At 44.8% G+C, this 19,266-nt stretch overlaps 1 pseudogene; it reads left to right on the plus strand.

Moving 5' to 3' along the window:
• The first annotated feature begins 217 nt into the window (after positions 1-217).
• Positions 218-19,266, plus strand: part of LOC136313989 (nucleoporin p54-like) — a 57,495-nt pseudogene continuing 38,446 nt past the window's right edge.

The raw sequence follows: 19,266 nt of genomic DNA on the forward strand, positions 1-19,266 counted from the left end.
ATGAACCCTTTTGACACAGCAGAGAGGGCTGAGACTTGAAATAGTGCTAAATTAATTTACAGACTGAATACATCTTTCTGTTCATTACAATGTCAGGTTTAAGTGGAACAAACACAAAGACCAGGAAACTTCATTCTTCGTAGATGGTATCTTACAAGTGGAAGACTCCGGCGGCACAAGATGAACAGGTGTAACGGCCGGTTCTTCTCTCGCGGAGATGGTGGCTGCAGGAATAAGTGGAGATAGTCTCTCCAGCCTGCTAGAGGAGTGGGATGAAGTAGAAGGAAGGGACCAGTCCCTTGAGCATAGTCAAAGCATCCCTGATGTGATCATGGCTCGCTGGTTATATTACTTTCCAATATCCTTATCAGTGAGAGGCACGTACTGATATATGCATGAGTTAATATGAGTCTAGAGTTTGCTCTAAAATGTCGATTAAAAAGAACCACAAAATGCTGATATTTGTTGAAACTAGGCCATGTATGTATGTGTACAGGGCCGCAATCTCTCTATTCTGTGTGTTTGAAAATTTTTTCAGTGTAAAATATACGCTTTTTAAAAGAGCTACACGCTGGGTCAGAAAGTTGTCTGCAGCTGAGGTGCCAAGCTGTGAGAGCCTCTAACTACAGCAGCTGCCACGGCACCAATAAATAGGGAACTCGTGAACGTTTACTGCTCATCGCTGAGGCATTGCTGCACGGAGCGAGAAGGTTCCGCAGGCTGGGAGGGGGGGAGGGGGGGAGGGGAGTTCCAGGACAGCGGAAAATACGACCGGCAGGCCTTCTCTGCTCAAACGTCTTCCAGACGCCACCCCAGTCTCCCTCGCCCTCTGGACAGAGTTGACAGAATGTCAAAGTCATAAAGCCTCTTGGTCTTCATCGCACCTACAGCTTCAAGGACCTTGCTGACCATTTCCTGCTAACCAATTCACGTTCATCTAATTCTACTAAACACATCTCATTCCTCTCCGAATGTGTGTGTGCGGCCACCACCACTATATATATTATAATATATAATAAATATTTCCCAGCCCTGGCCAGTTGGCTCAGCGGTAGAGCGTCGGCCTAGCGTGCGGAGGACCCCGGTTCGATTCCCGGCCAGGGCACACAGGAGAAGAGCCCATTTGCTTCTCCACCACCCCCTCTTCCTCTCTGTCTCTCTCTTCCCCTCCCGCAGCCAAGGCTCCATTGGAGCAAAGATGGCCCGGGCGCTGGGGATGGCTCTGTGGCCTCTGCCCCAGGCGCTAGAGTGGCTTTGGTCGCAACATGGCGACACCCAGGATGGGCAGAGCATCGCCCCCTGGTGGGCAGAGCATCGCCCCATGGTGGGCGTGCCGGGTGGATCCCGGTGGGGCGCATGCGGGAGTCTGTCTGACTGTCTCTCCCTGTTTCCAGCTTCAGAAAAATGAAAAAAAATAAAAATTAAAAATAAAATAAAATAAAAATATATTTCCCAATCATATTATTTAACCCAACAATGTTTTTCCATAATATCATTAATATCTCCCCTGTTCCGTAATAACTACACTCCCACCACCTATTGTTGGTCTTTCTAAATTTATTTTCACCCAAAAAATGAACCCACATCTACACTGGCCCATCCTCCAACCAGCATGTCTGTCACTACTCAACCCCCACGTGGGACCTCATCCAATGCTAGGCTGACTCCTAGTAAACAGTCCTTGGTGTTACTTACTGAGTTACTAACCAAACACTCGGATTTAAGGATAAAACTTCACTCATTTATCCAATAAACAGTTGTTAAGCACTTATTATGGGCCAGATCCTTCATCTACAAAAACAAATCAATAAAGTATCAACTTTGAAGAAGGTGAAAGTCTAATGGGGGAGAGAAGTGCATCTACAACGAAGATAGGTTATAAAAATGTAGTTAGATGTGTAAACTAGCTAGAGTGGCAACATCAGTGAACACACTCACTTTCACTTAAAGCTGGGGGGTGGGAATGGGAGAAAGAGGAGGCTTCCAAAGATGAGAAACTCAATCTTGCCTTTAAAAGAACGAGTAGCAATTTGTCAGGCATATATATATATATAAAAAAAAAACTGGAGATATAAATTATAAAAACTCTGTGTAAAGCTAGAATCAATAAAGGGATGTCATCAGAGGTAAGGATGGAGAAATAGAATATGAAGGTTCTTAATGCTATAAAATTTGAGATTTATTCCACAGAAAATAAAAAGTCAATGAGAGCTTTTAAGCAGGGCTGCCAAACACTAATATCTGCATTTCAGAAAAACTTCCCCGTAGTAGAACGGAGGTTGACTTTGAAGGCAAGGGGTGAGGCCACAGAAGAAGAGATGGATGGAGACAGCGTCGGCCATGACAAGGAGACAGTAGCTGTCAGAGGCAAGAGACATGGGCCTGAACACAGGCAGTGTCATTGAAGGTAGAGTGGACTGGCCTGTAAGTGTATTCACCCGCCTGACTTAGACTTTAATCTTCCCCACCCCACCCCCCAAAAAGAGCATATTTCCTCAAAGAAATTATTCTAAAGAGTTTATCAGGGAAAAGCAGGGGGCAGATGGCAAATAACGAGGAAACCCGCAAAACTACGGGCCCCGCTGTGCCTGTTCCTCATTATCTAAAGACCGTCTCCCTTTCCCTCCCTCCCCACAAAGTCCTCCATGAGATTGGGTTCCATGTCTGTATTGACCTTCCAGTCATTTCTTGGTATCTTTCTTCCTAATTTTGATCTCTGACCTTTACTACTCTTCAACTCTTCCGTTGAAGGCCCAAGACTCCAAGCTCTAGAACGATGGCTGAGGGGGCTAAACACATCTGCCTGGACAAACAAGAACGTGACAGTGACACACGGCCATCGTGATACCCCAAAGTCAAAACGGAGTTGGACAAGAAGAAAAAGCTTCTGCAGACTGCCCACCCACGTCTTACGACATCGTTAGGGTTTGGAGGAATAGCCATCATCTGTCTTGAGTTCTTGAATGCCCATGTAAGATTGAATGCCATTTAGATAAATGAGCCATTTATGGTCATACTTCATAGAACAGAATTATTCAGTTGGTTGCTCTGGACTTTGATCATTTTATATTTAAAGTCAGTGGAAGTTGGTGTTGGATAAGTACCTGGCAAAGTTTGTTGAGAAATTAAGTTTCAGGGATAAGGTCTGGGACAAGTATCAGTAAGTATGGCAAAGATGACAAGAACATTATATATATGTTTAATTAAGTAAGTTTACTGAGCTCAAACATAGGTGTACTCTATTCTAAGATAAACTTTGATGTATAAGATAGTTCATTCTTCAAGAGAAACAAGCCATGTAACACACAAGGCAGACAATTGCAGAACCATGACTTATAGGTTATTTTGTGGTATGTCAAGCAGGATTCCTGTCACCATTGCTACATGGTCAACATCGGGTTTTGGCAACATCATCTTTCTGTTCCTGCAGGCTGGACCACTTCTGCTCCTCTCCCTACCTGTGGACTCCAGCTTCCAAAAACTAGGACACGGCAGCTGTTCCACACTTCCACCTCAGCACTTTCCCCTGGCCAGCACCTTGTCCAAAATACCTCTTGCTCTAAAACTGCCCAGCCCTCCTCCTCCTCCAACTCCCTCCAAACAAGATCACTATTTCTTCTTCTCAGCTTGCTACTAGAGGAAAAGTGATCAAAATGCCTGATTAAACCAATTTGTACCAAAGTAGAGGTAGCAAGAGGCATAACTTTCATAGCAGCTTTTAGAAGAACCTATTATTTCAAAAGACTCTCTCTCTGATCAGTGAGATGTGCAAGGGAGTTATTTTTGAGGTGTGGGGAGTTACACTTTTTCTTTATCTAATCATACTGACCGGAACCTCTACATCCAAGTTTTCTTCCTCACAAAGATTCCATTCTGAACCAAACACAATCCAGGTGATAGCCCCAGCTCACCAGGTGCTAACCAAAGAACCTCAGTAGGAAACCTGGTTTATCGCTACATTTCTTTTTTATTCCCCCAAAGATTTTATTTAATGATTCTTCAGAGAGAAGAGGGGGGGGGAGTATCAACACATTGTTGCCTCACTCCAGTTGTTCATTGATTGCTTGTCATATGTTCCTTGACCCAGCAAGCCCAGGATTTGGAACCAGCAACCTCAGCATTCCAGGTCAATGCTCTATCCACTGCACCACCACAGGTCAGGCTATTTATTTCTTACAATCTGTAGTTGCATTCCTTTTCTAGCATCAGGTGTGCACAACGGAATGTTTTCTGGACAGACTTCTACAGCTTCTAGCAAAGATAAAAGTTATACTGACTTTGTATTGCATCATTGTCTTTGACAAATAACAAATTATCTAGCAAGGACATTAACATTAGCTAAAATAAGTAAATAAATAACAGTGAAGTAGTAACCACAAGGCATGCCCTCTCAGGAGAGTAAATTAATATGGAGATCACAAAAGAAAGCAATGAGTTACATCTCTATGACATTACATCCTAGTATCAGCCGCACTGCCTGTAGACAAACCTGCCCCTAAAGCATGCCCGACCCCATCAAAAAGGGGGATAAGCAGGTGCGCATGTGCACACCCGCTTCCCCCAAAGCCCTCCGGGTCTATTCTGCCTCCCACTCCGGTTCAGATTGCTGTTTCTGTACAGCCAGATGAAACCATGGTTTGTATTCAAGGGCTACACAGTTAAGTAAAACAAGCTCCTTTTCACACTAAACATACTTAGCATTGAGCAGGGAGAGTGGAATTCCCTTAAGGTAAATGCCTAGACAGAAAGAGTCCACTGATGATTTCCCTTCTTTCAAAGAGCTCAGATTCTGTCCTCAGGGGGTCTCTGAGCTAGAGCATCCCAACACTAAGGTATAAATAAACTGAAGAGACTGTCCCTCGTGCATGCTCAGACGTGGCTCTCTGACTAGATGCCCTGAGTCCCAAACCTTTGCTACGTCCCTGCTACAAAACCTGAAAAGAACAAAAAGCCTACAATTGACAACAGGCCCTGGATAATCAAACCCTGGATATGATGCCAGGTTCCATGACCTTATCACTCAGCAAATCTGTGATGAGTTTCTCCTCTGCGCCAGGTATTAGCCAGGCTTGGGTGAGACACTGGTGAACAATGGGATGGAGTCCCTGCCTTCTTGTCCAGGCTCACAGTCTAATGACATAAGCAGGTGGTCACGATACAGCGTAATGGGTGTTTTGGCAGAGAGGCTGCAGGTCAGGGCACCTAGGACAGGAGCACCTAACCAGCCAAAGAGTGAGGGCCTGGCAGCATTGGGGGAAACTTCTGGAACAAGGTGGTATCTGGGATCTTTCATTTTTTATTCATGTTTTTTATTTCTTTAACTTTGCACTTTTTATGTAATTTCAGGCTTACAACAAATAATGTGCATGAATAATAAAAATAATTCTCAGATTGAGGCAGGATCGTCAGAAGCTAGGAAAATTCCTTGGCAAGCAAAATGGGGAAACCGAGACAGAGAACTGAATGAATTTACAGCCAGGTACAGAAGGTCATCTCTCCAGAGATAACACTAAGGCCTCAGCTGCATTCAGCTCCAGGCCCAGAAAAGCAGCAAAACCAGTTGGAGGGAGTAGGGAGAGGGTGCCGGGGACCAGCTACAATGACTAATGACCCCTGGTGCTAACCAATCGGTAGAGATCATAACCCAGAAAGGGCATCCCTGGAAAAGCTGATGAATATTCTATTAAGACCTCCCCTAAACTCCCAGCCTATAAAAACCCTGGAACCGGGCCTGACTTGTGGTGGCACAGTGGATAAAGCGTTGACCTGGAATGCTGAAGTCACCGGTTCAAAACCCTGGGCTTGCACGGTCAAGGCACATATGGGAGTTGAAGCTTCCTGCTCCTCCCCCCCTTCTGTCTGTCTGTCTCTCAATCTCTCTATCTCTCCTCTAAAATGAATAAATAAAAATAATTAAAAATAAAAAAACAACCCTGGAACCAAACGACCCAAGGCATGCTGTCCTCCCTGGTGCATGCCTGCACCTTTCCTCTGCCCCTCTTCCCTCTCAGGGGTGCCTCCCCTAAACTCTAAGGGTCCCCATGAGACTTGCAACCAGGGGCAGTGGTAGTTTCTTTTTGTGTGTGTGTGTGTGTGTGTGTGTGTGTATTTTTCTGAAGCTGGAAATGGGGAGAGACAGTCAGACTCCCGCATGCGCCCGACCGGGATCCACCCGGCACGCCCACCAGGGGCAACGCTCTGCCCACCGGGGGGCGATGCTCTGCCCCTCTGGGGCATCGCTCTGCCGCGACCAGAGCCAATCTACCGCCTGGGTTCAGAGGCCAAGGAGCCATCCCCAGCGCCCGGGCCATCTTTGCTCCAATGGAGCCTTGGCTGCGGGAGGGAAAGAGAGAGACAGAGAGGAAGGAGGCGGGGGGTGGAGAAGCAAATGGGCACTTCTCCTATGTGCCCTGACCGGGAATCGAACCCGGGTTCCCCGCATGCCAGGCCGACGCTCTACCGCTGAGCCAACCGGCCAGGGCCGGCAGTGGTAGTTTGTTCTGGGTTTAACCCCTGAACCTGTCTGCAAGGCCCCCTTTTCTCTGACTTTCCAAGGAGCCAAGGCTCTTGGCCACCTAGGCTCTCTTCCTGCTGCTGATGGTGCCCGAAGCCCTTCCTTGTTTCACAGTCCCCAGCTGTTAGTAAGCCTCTCAAAATCACCTGGACTCGTGTTGTGAAATCTTTCCTGCATGAAACAAGAACCCACAAACTACCAGCCAGCCCTAGGCAGACCCAAAGGGCCAGACCCCCTTTCCTGTAACAATATATCATTTAGTTGCACTACAATGTTATATCAAAATATGCTCTCATAGACCTATCATACATCTACACACACGCACATTTATAAAACCATTTGAGAATAACTTTCAGATATTATGTCCCCTTGACTTTTCAATACTCCAGTGTGTGTTTCCTAAAAACCAGGACATTCTCTTTCATTGCCTACACTTACCAAAACCAGGAAATTAATACTAAGCCAATACTACTATCTTGTCTACAGCCCTTAGTCAAATTTCACCAACTGTACATTAAGCAAAAGAAATTCCCAGCATTCGGTTGTCATGTGTGTTTAGCATCCTGCAGTCTGAACAGTCTGTCTTTTGTGACCCTGTCATTTTTGAAGTGCGCAGTCTAGTTATTTAGTAGAATGTCCCTTGATTTGGTTTCTTCTGATGTTTTCTCATTATTAGATTTAGCGTAAACATTTTTGGCAGAAATGCCACAGAGGTGATACTGTGTTTTTGAGATAAGTTTTAAAGAACAAAGGGGAGTCAGCCAGCAGAATCTATTGCCAGGTACATTTCTGTTTCTGTTTCCATTTCCATCTGACTTAGGAGGATGGAAGGTGGAAGGCAGAAAAGAAAGAGGGATACTGTTATTGGCTGATGTTTATCAAAAACTCAGTGCCAGGTATCGTTCTAAATGCATTACACAAGTTAATTCAATCGTCCTCAGGACATCCCCACAATTGTTTTCTTCCCGTTTTTTCAGATGAGAAAGACCGAAGCACAAAGAAATGGCAAAGCTAGCGAGTTGAGCAGCCAGGACTCAAATCCAAGCCGACTGACTCTACTGCCCACACTGTCAGCAGAAGAGATTAAGTGAAAGCAAAAATCTTAACAAAAAAGAGGGGGAAAGGCTTGCGAAGAGTTCAGAACCAACCAGGTGGCTTTGAAAACAGAGCACACTGGTTGGTGCCAGCAACTTCAGTGAAGAGATTGGGACATATGGCTGGGGCGCTCCTGCCCCCTGCTGGCCATGTAAACTTATTGCATGCTTTTGACCGCTTTTAGTTCAATTAATTGAAGAAGAAGGGCACCTCCACGCAGAGCAATGACCACGGAAATTTCTGCACAACTTCTGTATCATGCCTGACCTGTGAGCAAGCATCAGGAGTAATCTTGCATTCCCTCTAGTCTTCTTTGTGTCTCTCAGCCCTCGGCCACATTCAAAAGCCTGCTCAGCCGAGCTAATACTAAGCCTTGTTCTCACCAACTTCTTTTTATGAAAATTCCCGGGAGAATTTTTCTTTTAACCATGACAAATTTGGAATCCACTGAAGCAGTAAGGAAACGAAATAATCAGCATACAATCCCCAGACAAGACAATCACTGCAGCTGAGGAAATCTGCAGGGAGAACGTTTGTCCTTGGAAAACACGTTTGTGAAAGCTTCACTGCTGTGGAATCAGGGTGTCTCACAGCTGCCCTGGAGAGCCCCGGGGGACCAAGTCACCAGGCAAATAAAATAATGGAGAGGAAATAGTCCCTCTGAATGCATCCTAACGAGCATCTATTTTCAACCAAATTCCCCTTCTCTTCATAGGTAAAAGCCTGTCCCTCTTGGTTTCAAAATCCCTGAGGCTTCTACCAAATTCCATTGTTTCCTCTAGTTAGGGGGGGGATGAGCTAGAATAAAGCCAAAGACGATGGAGTGGCGTTTCAAAAGGATGGCACACTGATTCATTGCTTGTAGAAAAGAAGTGAGACTCACCAAAAAGAAAGAAAGAAAGAAAATTAAAGGGTCTGTGTTTTAATTCCCAGAATACATTTTGTAAGAGAATGTGTTCACTCTACTGTATTTGCAGGCAAATACAGATAAGCCCCAGGCCACGACTAAGTCACCTCTGTTCACCAAGGAGAGCAAGCTCTTCACTGGCAGAGTAAGACCCTCATGCGAGGAAGTCCTGGCTAACGTCTAGACACCTGACTCTCTGCCAGGTGTGGAGGGACACAGCTACATCTGCATACTAATGCGACCAAGCAGAGGACTAAAACCTTTGCCCCAAGTCAGATCAACTCAGTGAATAAATGCCTGGTGGGAGGTGCTTAAGCTCTGCAAACCTGTCCCTTTAAGGACTTCCTGTTTATTTTAATAAGGCATCAAGAGGGCCTCCAAGAATTAATCAGCTGTCCATCCCCTCAGACAAAATCAGTGCCCAATATCAGCCCTCTGTTGTCACAACAGTGCTGCGTAAAAACCACAAAACATCAGTGGCCTACAGCATTAAGCCTTTATTGCTCTGTCCGGGGTGGTCTACCAGCTGGCTCTGCTGGTATCACCTGGGCTCTCTCCCATGTCTCACATGTCTGAGACTGTCATCACCCAGCAACTAGAAAGCATTGCTCTCGGCTAAAACAAATAGAAAACACGATGCTTGTCTTAGACACAGGTTCAGAAATGGCATGCTTTCACTTCCGCTGCATCATGTTGGCCAAAGCAGTTCACAAAACAAGGCCAGATTCCAGGAAAAAGACTGTCTTTTCATTCAAAGGAAATGTCTCAGGGCAAAGGATATGGCTGCAGGGATGAGTTCAAGAATTGGGGCCATGAATGAAATCTACTTCTGTGGTAAGGTACCGAAGAATTGCAAAAATTAATGTTAATTTTTTAGGAGGAAGAGTCAGGCTTCTTGCCCATCCTTTCTTTAGAGAAAGGAGGGAGACGAATGCAGAAGCTTTCTGACTTGCAAGGACGACTGGGTCATTTAGTTTTAACTATAGAATAAGGGTTATCTGAAGAACTTCCTTTCCCTTTCAATAAGAGACAAAATTTACATACCTTACACTGATGTTGGTCAAATAAGTTTGTAAATATGATATATATGTTTGCTTGCTTATACTTTGCATTGGGTGTGGAAAACAGGCTGTAAGCAGGCAGGGTCGTTATAGCCTAAGGCTTAGTTTTAAGACTAAGCTTTTCCCCACACCCTTAACTGTTGCATGACTGGTGCACTCTCATGAGGAATCTCATTATGCCTCAGATAAGTGACTTTGTATCAGAGACTTCCTTGTTTGTATATTGGATTAAAGGTTTTGATTTCTACACAATAAAATGGGGCAGAGGAGCCCATGCTGTAAGAAAGCAGAGAAAGAACACATGGACAAGAGGAGAAGCAGCCCAGATGGCAGAGTGCTGAAGGAGAAGTCAGTTTGCACAGAGTTTGTGCAGAGAGAAGGAATTGGGGAACAGAGGTGAATAAGGCTGGTGAGGTACAAACCTTTGATTCTAGGAAACTCGGATAAGTCAGTGGCTTTGGGAGCTGTTGGGCAGATAAAATGTATTATGCTCACTTTGTTAAAGATGGCGCCACTGCCCACTTGGAGGCCGTTGCCCAGGTGATATTAATGTGTGTTGAGAATTGTTGTAGCCTGAGGCTTGGTTTTGGGATTAAGCCTGTCCCACCCTTTTTGGTGTGAGGTGGTACAATCCTATCATGCCTCAGAGAAGTGACTTTGCATTAGAGACTTCCCTATTATGTATATTGGATTAAGGGTTTGGATTTCTACACTATAAAATGGAGGCAGAATGGGTCTTGGCTCTTGGTTCCTGAGATTATCATTAGAAGAGAGAGCAGAGAAAGGCCACGTGGAGGCCAGGAGAAGCAGCCAAGGTGGTGGAGTGCTGAGTGAGATGCCAGTTTGTGTAGAGTTTGTATCTGGGATAAGGAAGGAGATGGGGAACTGAGGAGAATAAGGCTGGTGAGCTAGAAACCTTTGATTCTAGGAAACTCAGATAAGTCAGTGGCTTTGTGAGCACTGAATGTGACTGGGTTTTGGAGCCCAGTGTGTGTTTTTACTTGCCCGCCGGGTGCAAGCTAGGATTAAAGACTATGGCCCACCAGTTTGTGGCTCAGTTGTTTCTTTACTGACTGTCCGAATCCAATAAGAACCTGCATGGGCCTGGCTGCTCTGATGCTGGCCCTGGCCCTGGCTACTGGCTTTACAGGAGCCCTGAATGGAAAGGGAAATGTTTTCCCACTGTGTGTATTTCTTGGTGCAAGCTAGGATTAAAGCTAATGGCCCACCAGTTATTGGCTCCATTGTTTCATTACCATCTGTCCGAATCAAATTCGAATCTACATGGGCCAGGTGGCTGTGATGGTGGCCGTGGTTACTGGCTTTACAACTGATTTCAACTCTTCCTCCCTTCCTGGAATCCTGAGAGTAACATATACCTCTGGACAAAGGAATAGGAAGTAGACATAGATTTGTGACTGTCTTTGATATGTAAAACAACATCACTATTGTGTTGCCTTGTAGGTTTTGGAATGTAGAAATGTTTTTTATAGATCCTATAGACAAATGTTATAAGCTTGTTAATGAATTGATTATTGTGTCATGTTCCCCTTCCTTTTCCCTTCCCCCAAACCTGTATGTGATCCAAGTCTATATAATGAGCTGCAAGGCTATTTCATGCACGCACGATTTGGGTCAGCTATACCCCGTGTCAGTCATATACGGCCGGCATATTAATAAAACTTCTCAAAAAATTTATTTGGACTTGGTTTCTCTATGTAAACCCATGGAAAGTCCAGAAAGGCTACTTTATAACACTAAAGACCCAGAGAATCCGTAAAATCTGCTAGGAAACTCTCCATTTTCCCAGTACAGTCTTCACATATCGTCTTCTCAAGGGATGACCTGCAAACTGTTCTACAGGTTGACCTGATGAAATTTCACAAACTGATGCCTGCCCAGGCAGTGGCACAAAGAACAGTGTTGGCCAAGGATACTGAGGACCCAGGTTCAAAACCCCAAGGGCGATAGATTGAGCACGGGTTCATCCAGTTTGAGTATGAGTATTGGGTCAACAAGTACGTTTAGGTTTGCTTGCTTGTATTTTGCATTGGCTGGGCAGCGCCATGCGTATGTAGTCTTTGAAAGGTTGTGGGTGCTTGCCCTCAGGGCGGCAGATTGCAAATTGCCGGCTGCCTGCCTCCAAGGAAAGGGGCGATTGTTTATTATTGTTTGCTGGATGTAGGGCAAATAAGTTTGTTAAATCTGTATTTTTGGGGTTTGCTCACTTTTATTGTTAAAAATGGCCACTGATCACGTGATTGTGTTGCCCAGGTGATAGTGCTAATTACCTTTCTGCTTGGGAAGGGGCTTGGTTATGCTAATGTATGCTGGAGGAAGGACTTTTATGCTGAAAAGTTGTAAGACCAGGGAAGGAGGAGGAGCTAGGAGGCCATTTTGGAAGAGGCTATGTGGTTGCAGAAGAGGCGGGCATCCAAGATAGCTGGGTGCTGAAGGGGTGCAGAGGTGAGGGGCTTTGTGAGCTCCACTGGACTGGTGGTAGGGGCCTTTGATTCTAGGAAAACCTGGGAGAAAGTCAGTGGCTTTAGGAGCTCTGAATGGAAAGGAAAGTGTTTTCCCACTGTGTGTTTTTACTTGCTAGCCAGGTGCAAGCTAGAATAAAAGGATGGCCCACCAGTTCTTGGATCCATTGTTTCATTACCGTCTATCCAAATCTAATGAGAATTTGCACATGTTTGGCGGCTACAACCATGCTGTGACTACTTGCCTTACACTGGAGAAGGGATTTTTTTCCCTAGCCTGTTTTGCTGGGGAGTCCAGAGAGGGAGGGAGTGCTAAAAGGCTTAGGAGCCCTGAGATTTCGGCCCCACCTGTTTTGCTGGGGAGTACTGTGATGGGTGAGGAGAAACAGAAGCGGTCTTTCCTGCCTGTTTGCTCGTTCGCCATTACAGACTTTAATAAATGAAATGGCCCACTGTTTTCTGGCTCCACAGTTCCTTTACCATCTGCCTGAAACCAATGAGAACCTGCAAGGCCACGATGGTGATGGCCAATGGCCTTACATCTGGCATAGCCAGCAGGATTCAGATCAGATTGGTCTGGAGCTACAGACACCCTTGAGGAGTGGGGTAGAGGACTGGTCATTGCTCCCCAGTGTATGCTTCCCCATGGTTGTCTTTTTGGGGACTGTCATCTGGCTGTTTTCTTAAAGCCCTGTGAGAAGAAATACAGAGCTCTGTGTAAGAGACCACCCAACGTCAAAACCTCCACAAAGAGCTGCAGATCTGAGAACTGCTGATCAGGCTAAAGGCTGAGAATCAGCAATGACTTGAACTACATACAGCAAGCGCTGGAGAAGGAGCCCGGCCGGATTCAAGATCTGCTGAGCACCAACAGTGCTTGGAACTGGAACAGTCTACAGGTTCGTGAGTTGCAGTTTGCCCTGGAGATTGAACGTTGGCAGCGGCAGTTGTTGGAAGAACAACCGCGGGTTCAGGTTCAGGCAGAGAACCGGCAGCCGCAGGAGCCGAAGACAGAGCTGTGTCTGTGGAGTGGCTCTGAGTCAGTGCGAGCAGACGTTTCCAGCTTCTCTTCTGAGAATGAGGAGGTTTGGGCTGAAGCTGCCATCTGCACACTCAGAGCTTGGCCAGTAGCTGTCCAGAAGGTAAAAACCCAGCAAAAAAAAAAAAAAAGTCCCTCAAAGGCAGCCACAGCCTCCCCAGGTAGTGGAGCACTCTATGGTCCAGCCCTACACCCAGGCAGAGCTGATAAGAGTTGGGGGCACTGGTAATCGGGTTGCTGCAACTGTGAGACAGAGGGGGTGGATGGCATCCTGCTCTCCAGAGCAGAGATGGAGAGATTGGCCATCGTTGCCACACGCTCCTCCTTGGGGCAGCATCTTCAGAGTTGCCGTGACAGCAGGGATGAGAAGGGAGGCCTGAGGCCCTGTGCAAACCTCGTTGCCTGTAATGGACCTTTACCTTGGTGATTTGCACAGACAACTGGGCTCTCTATCGTGGACTGATCATTAAGACTCTTAGACTGCAACCAGAGGGGGGCACCAGCTCCCTTGTTGAATGAACATGCAGCTTCTGGACAGTATGAAAGACAAGACCCTGATGGGGGAGGCCAGCTCTGGTGGAGGCCCTCCCGCACCAGAAAGCTGCTCTCATCCAGTTGGAGAGACACACCAAGGCCACTTAAAGGTTTTCGTGGACACAGCCCTGGACATAGGCCCTCCCACCTACCATGGAGTAGGGGGCTAGAAATGGGCCTCCAGTTTGTACCTTGGGCAAAGTACTCAGGAAGACATTATAAAAGACACCATTATCATTGTTATCATTATATAACTTATGATGTTGCTATAGTTTGTTTATTTATGTAATGTACCTCATTCCTCATACAGGAATACCTGTGGTGTAGATTATGAAGCGAACAATCCTATAGAGGTGCAATGTTGGGTCAACAAGTGTGTTTAGATTTCCTTGCTTGTATTTTGCATTGGCATGGGGCAGCACCATGTGTGTATAGTGTATGGAAGGCTGAGGATGCTTGCCCACAGGGCAGTGGATTACAAATTGCAGATTGCCTGCCTCCATGGGGAGAGGCAATTGTTTGCTATTATTTCCTGGAGAAGGGGTGTATGGCCAGCAGTCTCAGCCATCACAGCCGCCTGGCACATGCAGGTTCACATTTGATTCAGATAGATGGTAGTGAAACAGCAGAGCCAAGAACTGATGGACCATCCTTTTATTCTAACTCACAATCTGCTGGCGAATAAAAACAAACACATAGGGCACCAAAACCCACTCACATGTTCTTCGTTTCCACAACCAGGAAAATCTTTCTGGTTTTTCCTAGAATCAAAGGCCCCCACCTCTGTTCCCCTTCCGCTCCAGCCATCTTGCTGCCTGCCTCCTCTGCAACCCTGTGGCCTCTCTCTGCCAAAATGGCCTCCTAGCTCCTCCCTTCTCCTTCTTCTTAAAACTTTTTGGTGCAAAAGCCCTCCTCCAGCACACATCAGGATAACCAAGCCCTTTCCCAAGCATGAAAGGAATTAGCTGTATCATGTGGGAGCATCATCATGTAAGCAGTGGCCATTTTTAACAATAAAAGTGAGCAAACCCCAAAAATGCAGCTTTCAAAAACTTATTTGCCCAACAAGGGTTTTTCTCCCCAGTCTGTTTTGCTGGGGAGTCCAGAGGGAGAGTGCTGAGGGGCTTGGAAGAACTCAGAAAACAGCCCAGCCTATTTTGCTGGAATGTGCTGAGACTGGTGGGGGCCAGTGAGGAGAAAGGGAAGCAGTCTTCCCTGCCAGTTTGATCATCCACCATTCCGAGACTTTAATAAACAAAATGGCCCACCATTTTCTGGTTCCACAGTTCCTTCACTGTCTACCTGAATCCAATGAAAACCTGCATGTGCATGGCCACAGCCAATGGCCTTACAGTGGGATTACCAGCTTAAGAGTAGAGTCATAGACATGACCCCTGGCTTGAGCCCAAAGGTCACTGGCTTGAAGCCCAAGGTCACTGGCTCAGATGAAGTCTCTCCCCCCCCATCAAGGCATGTATGAGAAAGCAATCAATGAACAACTAAGGTACCACAACTATAAGTTGATGCTTCTTATCTCTCCTACTTTCTGTCTGTCTGTCCTTGTCTCTCTCTCTCACTCTCTTTCTCTCTCATTAAAAAGAAAAAAAATCACAGAGGAAATTCTTAAACCTTAAGAACTTTTATCTCTGTGGGATCTGAAACACCCAACTAACTGAAGGGATTATACCAGAGTTGCCCCTTATTGCCATCAATTTCTTATTGCTACCTGATCCAAACTTTATTCTAGAGCTCTTTAGAGTTAAAGAGAAAACAGAAAAATGTCCCAAATTTTGTCCCCTTTTATATTACAATTTTTGGTCAAAGATATATATTCATCTGCATTTTTATAATTTTTTATAAAGTTTGACAAAAAAAAGATTTTTAAAAATAGGGTATCATTGGCCTGACCCATGGTGGTGCAGTGGATAAAACATCAACCTGGCCTGACCAGGTGGTGGTGTAGTAGATAGAGCGTCAGACTGGGATGTAGAGGACCCAGGTTCGAGATCCCAAGGTCGCCAGTGTGAGTGTGGGCTCATCTGGTTTGGGCAAGGCTTACCAGCTTGAGCCCAAGGCCACTGGCTCGAGCAAGGGGTCACTCGGTCTGCTGTAGCCCCCCCACCCCTGGTCAAGGCACATATGAGAAATCAATCAATAAACAACTAAAAAGCCACAACAAACTATTGGTATAATATTTCTCATCTCGCTCTCCCTTCCTGTCTGTCTGTCTCTATCTGTCTCTCTCTCTGACTCTGTCTTTGCCAACAATCCCCCCCCAAAAAAAAACACATCAACCTGGAATGTTGAGGTCACCAGATTGAAACCCTGGGCTTGCCTGGTCAAGGCACATATGGGAGTTGATGCTTCCTGCTCCTCCCCCCCTTTCCTCTCTCTCTTTTCTAAAAATGAATAAATAAAATCTTTTTTAAAAAAGGTAAAAATAGGATGTCACAGGTTAATTTCTTGATCAATTGCAATAGTATTTCTAGGTAAAAATTAAAATATAGATACAATCTGATTTTTTTTACTTGTAAGGAGAAATTTAAAAACTTTCTTTTGGGGGAGGGAAGGTTTTGGGCTTTTGAATAGTTATGCTAAATTATCTTATTTGAATATGTTTAGATAATGATTATTAGTTATCAAATGACTAGATGTTAACCAAGTCATTATTTTCTTCATTCTCGGTTTTTATTCATGTTTTTCCATTTCATAACTGCTTTGTTACCTCTCTAGAAATCATATGTAAATGGAAAATGTACATCCCTCTTCCCATAGTTTACAAGTCTATAAATAAAATTTAATGGGAGAACCTAATATTTTCATCAATTATCTTTACTATATTCTAAGTGATTTTATAAAGAACAAGGGCAAAAACTTATTCTTTTTGTTTGTTTGTTTGTTTGTTTACAGAGACAGAGAGAGGGACAGATAGGGATAGACAGACAGGAAGAGAGAGAGATGAGAAGCATCAAATCTTTGCTGTGTTGCCTGACCTGTGGTGGCGCAGTGGATAAAGCGTCGACCTGGAAATGCTGAGGTCGCTGGTTCGAAACCCTGGGCTTGCCTGGTCAAGGCACATATGGGAGTTGATGCTTCCAGCTCCTCCCCTTTCTCTCTCTCTCTCTGTCTCTCTCTCCTCTCTCTCTCTCTCTCTCTCTCCCCTCTCTAAAAATGAATAAATAAATAAATAAATGTATCTTAAAATCTTTGCTGTGGCACCTTAGTTGTTCATTGATTGCTTTCTCATATGTGCCTTGATGGGGGGAGGAGGGTTACAGTAGAGCAAGTGACCCCTTACTCAAGCCAGTGACCTTGGACTTCAAGCAAGCAACCTTTGGGCTCAAGTTAGTGACCATGGGGTCATGTCTATGATCCCAAGCTCAAGCCAGAGACCCCCGCACTCAAACTGGTGAGCCCATGCTCAAGCCAGCAACCTCATGGTTTTGAACCTGGGTCCTCCACATACCAGTTCAATGCTCTATCCACTGCTCCACCACCTGGTCAGGCTCTCGTTCCTTTTTATTTTTTTTTTTTCTAGTATAAGTCAAGTCTACAGTAACAACATGATGGACCATAAAATGCTTTCCCTCGTATTTCCAGCTTGCTAGGTTGATTATATACTTAGCAGCCCAATTTTCCCCAAGGGATAGTACACATTCAAAATATTACACCCTTAACAAACACAAATGTGAAAGCAAATTGAGATGCCCCCCCCATTATTTCCCAAGTCCACGGAATCTCTTAATTTAACTCTTTGACCAATGGTCAGCTTGTTTCACCATCATACAAGTTCTTTTTTACTCCACCGGACAGTCTGCCTACCTTTCTATATGTTGGAATATAAAAAATAAATAAAATAAATTCAAGGAATAAAACCACCTTCTATAGCCTATCTCTGCTAATGCCAACCATATTGATTGTTTGACCTTTACTAAGTCTACTGACTATATGGTGTATATGTTTAGGGATTATATATACTGACATTTCTTTTCTAAGTCAAATCTAAACTCTGACTCCCCAGAATCAAACTCTACATACTGTCTCAACCTGTCCCCATTTTGCACCACTCTCTCTGACATCTGGACACCACTTATTGATTTAATTTTCAGCAGCTGTCACTCAAGGACACCCAGCTTTAGCTGGACCAACATTAAAATGGAAGATTCCCAAGAGCCAGAAAATGGCCCAATTTGACACAAATGTGTATAATCTTTCTGCAGAAATAACTGGGCTCAACAAGGTTATCAGTTTAACCGATAATTTTTTCCAATTATGATCATCACAGTTAACAAACAGTTTTAGTAACAGAGTCAGTCAGAGTTAGGGGTTTTCTTAAAAAAAGAAAGTAGGATAAGAATCGTTTAGTTTTCTCATTTTCAAGTATTTTAGGAATAAAACCCACGGACTAAAATCTATTTTTGTCTAACAGATGAGTTGCTAGCTTAGTGATGCAAGAGCATCATTCATGACCATAAACCCACCATCATTGCACACGCGCACACACAAGATTAGGAACGCACTGATTAACAAACAACAAAAACAGGTCTGTGCCAACTCCAGGTCTATTCCAAGTCTTATGATGATACTTAATAACTAGCCCTTGCTGCATATCAATTGGCGTTTTTTAGCTTGCAATTAAAAGAATAATTTTTCATCTTCCAAAAAGGATTTTCAAGCACTTTAAAAATGGCAAATATGTTTAAAGTTAAGTAGATTGCTCACCTTTGACAGCATATTTGCAAGTCATTCATGACCTCAAAGATCAAAGACAACTCTTTCATTTTCAATTAGTGAGCAAGTCGACCCTACCAGCTTACTATCCACAACCAGATAGAACTATAAACACCTCTGCTTAAAAGAAACAATCAGTGGAGTACCACATTGACTCAATATAAAACTCAGACTAGAGAATATGCATCTTCACATCTTGTATGGTTTAATTTTGAGCACATAAGCACTGTAAGACACTGATCTCAATCTACCTTGAGCAGTTTTTCTATTGATATAGAAAAGATCTTTTACATTAAATTATGTATTGTATACTCCCACCTTATACCTAAAAAAGACTGAAGGTGACCAAATTACTGGCCATTGTTAGTATGCTGTTAATATTGTATTCTTGAAAAACAAGTCATATAAAATGAAATTAGAATGTCAAGAACAGAATTTGCACTTTTTGCCATGAAGAAAAAATTCCGCCCTGGCCGGTTGGCTCAGTGGTAGAGCATCAGCCTGGCGTGCAGAAGCCCTGGGTTCGATTCCCGGCCAGGGCACACAGGAGAAGCGCCCATTTGCTTCTCCACCCACCCCCCTTCCTCTCTGTCTCTCTCTTCCCCTCCCGCAGCGAGGCTCCATTGGAGCAAAGATGGCCTGGGCGCTGGGGATGGCTCCTTGGCCTCTGCCCCAGGTGCTAGAGTGGCTCTGGTTGCAACAGAGTGACGCCCCGGAGGGGCAGAGCATCGCCCCTGATGGGTGTGCCGGGTGGATCCCGGTCGGGTGCATGCAGGAGGCTGTCTGACTGTCCCCGTTTCCAGCTTCAGAAAAATAAAAAAATAAAAAAAAATTCCAACTCTGACTGGTGGTACAATGGATACAGCAAGATTGCAGTGGCATGGCATGGTCACCAGTTCAGT

The sequence above is a fragment of the Saccopteryx bilineata genome, chromosome 10 (genome assembly GCF_036850765.1).
Source record: "Saccopteryx bilineata isolate mSacBil1 chromosome 10, mSacBil1_pri_phased_curated, whole genome shotgun sequence".
Classification (NCBI taxonomy): Eukaryota; Metazoa; Chordata; class Mammalia; order Chiroptera; family Emballonuridae; genus Saccopteryx; species Saccopteryx bilineata.